Below are 3,797 nucleotides of genomic sequence, written 5' to 3' on the forward strand. Positions count from 1 at the left end.
AAAATTTATCAAGAATCAGTGATAGCTCTGTTTGGATGATGAAGCTATGAATAATTCATTTTTGGCTTTCTACTCTTTCTACCCAGCTATATTTTTCAATCTTTTTAAATAATGGAAATACATAGATATTTTTAAAGGGCTAAGAAATGGCTGGAAAATCCTAACTACATCCACCTTTAATTCTCACTCTGCCAGGTGCCATTTGGCATATGAGGAAGTTTCTGATGAAAAACTCCCATGGAAAAGTGATATTTGAGGTGAGTGGCCCTTTCCTGTTGTCATGTGACAGACCAACACACTGATATGTTGGAGACCAACTCCACCCTTCAAAAAAGCCCTGACTTGTGGCATTTGCTGATTTCCGCAGTGTTATTTATGCTTTGAAATGTGACACCCCCAAAATATATGTTGAAGTCCTAACCCTCAGTACAGTACTTCAGAATGTGACCTTGTTTGGAAATAGGGTCATTGTAGATGTAATTAGTTAAGATGAGGTCATACTGGGAGGGCACTTAATCCAATATTACTGGTGTCCTTATAAGAAGAGGCACAGAGACAAAGACACACAGGGAGAATGCCAGTGACCACAGAGGTGCAGATTGGAGAGATGCATCTACAAGCCAAAGAACACCAAAGGTTGACAGCCACCACTGGAAGCAGTGAAGAAGCAGAGAAGAATTCCACCCAGCATCTCAGAGGGCACAGAGCCCGGGTGACACCTTGATTCCAGACTTCTGGCCTCCAGAACTATAAGGGAATACAGTACATTTAAATCACTATATTATCCTTTATAATATCAATTAGTTGCATTATTATATTGGTTAAGAAAATAATTTATACTGCATACTAAATAACTAATAAACACATAATAATAGTTAACTCTCAATTATGGTACTTTGTGTTAATTTTTAAGGCAGCCCTAGGAAACGAATACACCTGCTATAAATACTTCTGTCATGGCCAACTGACATGACTGAATGCAGAGTTAAAAGGGCTGTCCACAACAATTCTCATGAGCCAGTATAAGCTGTACCACTGAACAGCTGATTTCGGGCTCATCTAAGCCATAGAGAGTTCCAAGTGTGTTCAGAGAAGAATTTGACATAGGTTCAACCAAGAACTTTCAGTATAGAAGTATCATCAGTGGATATTGTCTTATGTCGTATGCACTTTTAAAATCTCCATGTTGGGTTCAAGATGTACATTAACCTATTTCAATTCTGGAGAAGCAAGTAAGAACATGAATGTGAAACTACCTGATAACCATTCAAGTAGCAATGACAACATGAGGATATATAGGTCAAGTTACCCACTTGAGACTAGTTCCTGTGTAATTCTCTTTTTGTTTCTTTTTGGGTTTCTTTGGGGGGGTTGTTTTTAATTTTTGTTTCTTTCCTATGTTATTCTGACTGTTTCAGTTAGGAGTTTTAAAACTGCTTAGCGCTGATATATCCCGGATCAAGACACACACACACACACACACACACACACACACACACACACAAACACACACACACACACACACAGAGTGATTGATAATGGACACATAGGGGAGTGTCAGGCAGTTGTCACCAAAACGTACTCATCAACTTATCAGTGAATTTGACAGAGGAGATGATGTTCACTCAGTGATACTATGTGTGACAGAATTAAAAGATTAAGAAGAAAATGAGAATCACTTTACAGTCATTTCTGGCTTTCCTGTCAAGATTAAAACTGCTGAGATTTACGGAACCTCCTTCCAAGGTCAAGGTCCAGAGGAGATGCTGCGGGCTGTGGGAGCTGGAACAGGACCAATGATGAGCACTTCAGATGCAAAGACAGAATGGCTTCGTATAGACCGCATTCCTGGATGCCATTTCCTCATGTAGCTTCCTGGTTCCAGCAAGATGATAAGCAGGACTTTCCTGGTGGCGCAGTGGTTAAGAATCCGCCTGCCATTGCAGGGAACACGGGTTCGAGCCCTGGTCCGGGAGGGTCCCACATGCCGTGGAGCAGCTGGGCCCGCGTGCTACAACTATGGAGCCTGCGCTCTAGAGCCCATGAGACACAGCTACTGGGCCTGCGTGCTGCAACTGCTGAAGCCCGTGTGCCTGGAGCCTGTGCTCTGCAACAAGAGAAGCCACCACAACAAGGAGCCTGCGCACCACAATGAAGAAAGCCTGTGCACAGCAACGAAGACCCAACACAGCCAAAAATAAATTAAAAAAAACCCAAAAAACGATGATAAGCAAATAGTAGAGAACCTTTTGACTTCACATTTGGCTAAGCCCCTCCTCTTTGTGGAACATATTAGATCTACCTTGATGTTTTTAAAAAAATACCCATCCCCAGCTAACTGTTTCCTGGAAAGAAATGAAGAAAAAAGAGAAGAAAAGAAAGAGAGAGAAAAAGAAAGGAAGAAAGAAAAAGAAAGAAGAAAGGGAAGAAACGAGGGAGGAAGGAAAAAAAAAATGGCTTGGCTTATAGAATAAGATCTCTCCTCCAGAGAGCTTAAAATAGGAATTACCAAAAAAAGCAACTTTTTGGCATGACAAAGACCATTGGTGGCAGTTGGAAAGAATATAAATTTGGAATCTACATCCGTTGAGTGTTAGTTCTTCCTTACCAGTGTCTTTCAAATAACTTTCAAAATAAAATCTTATTTTGGCAAAAGAAAAAAAAAAGAATCTCACTACTACCTTGCCATACACATAATCATTAAAACCTTTATTAAGTGCTGTGTTTCTCTTCAGAATAAGTTGCCAGACTAAAGGAATTATACAGACACAGCGCCACAGTTCTTGAAGCTAACAAACTCAAGTTTCCTTCTTAGGAAAGGATAAGGAGAGCTCATCACATTTACCCATTGGGCTGCTTCCCTTCTCGCTTTAAACCCTTAAACAGTTTTTCAGGGTAATGTCCACTCCTTCAAGAGGAATCCCAGAGCCTTTGGGAGCAGCGTCCAGCACACACACTTACTCTCCCATCTGTAATCTTCCACTTCCTGTTTCCCATCCTCCTCCCTCCAGCCGTATGGGATGCTATACTGTTTCTTTCTTTCTTTCTTTTTTTTAATATTTATTTGTTTATTTGGCTGTGTCGAGTCTTAGTTGCAGCACATGGGATCTTCGCTGCGGCATGCAGGCTCTCTGGTTGTGGCATGCAGGCTCTAGAGCACACAGGCTTAGTTTCCCTGCGGCATGTGGGATCTTAGTTCCGGATCAAGGATCGAACCCGTGTCCCCTGCATTGGAAGGCGGATTCTTAACCACTGGATCACCAGGGAAGTGCCACTATGCTGCTTCTTGAAGGCGCTCTGTTCCTGCACCTGTCTCCTTGGTCCAGAGCACTCCCCCTCCCTGGACTGCTCTCCCCACCCCACTCATTACCTACCCACCCTCCAAGTCAGGCCGGAACCCTTGCCTTTTCTGCCAGGACTTCCCCTGCCCCTCAGTCCTTCTCTACCACATTATACTTGGTCATTACCTCTACTATACCATTTATCAATTTTGATTATAATCATTTATATTTCTCCCTTCCAGGAGAGATAAGCCTCTTAAACGCAGAGACAATTTTGTTTTTCTCTGTCTCCCCAGGGCTTGGCACATAGTAGATGTTTAAATACTACTGAATGAAAACCAGTAATTTATAAAGTGCTTGGCTATTTACAAAATGTTTTTCAAGTGCATTATTTCTATTACTATTCTAGAAGTGACTCCATTTTTACCTGTTATTAGCCGTTATCATCAGCCCAATTATTTTGCAAATGAGGACACTAAGGTTCACAGAGGGTAAGGAACTTGGCTTAAGATATTT

The 3,797-nt window shown here is 41.7% G+C and overlaps 1 pseudogene; it reads left to right on the forward strand.

Moving 5' to 3' along the window:
- Positions 1 to 209: 209 nt before the first annotated feature.
- LOC112409674 (protein N-terminal asparagine amidohydrolase-like) lies at positions 210 to 3,591 on the forward strand (annotated as a pseudogene).
- Positions 3,592 to 3,797: the final 206 nt, after the last annotated feature.

The sequence above is a fragment of the Neophocaena asiaeorientalis genome, unplaced genomic scaffold, assembly GCF_003031525.2.
Source record: "Neophocaena asiaeorientalis asiaeorientalis breed wild unplaced genomic scaffold, Neophocaena_asiaeorientalis_V1.1 scaffold521, whole genome shotgun sequence".
Lineage (NCBI taxonomy): Eukaryota > Metazoa > Chordata > Mammalia > Artiodactyla > Phocoenidae > Neophocaena > Neophocaena asiaeorientalis.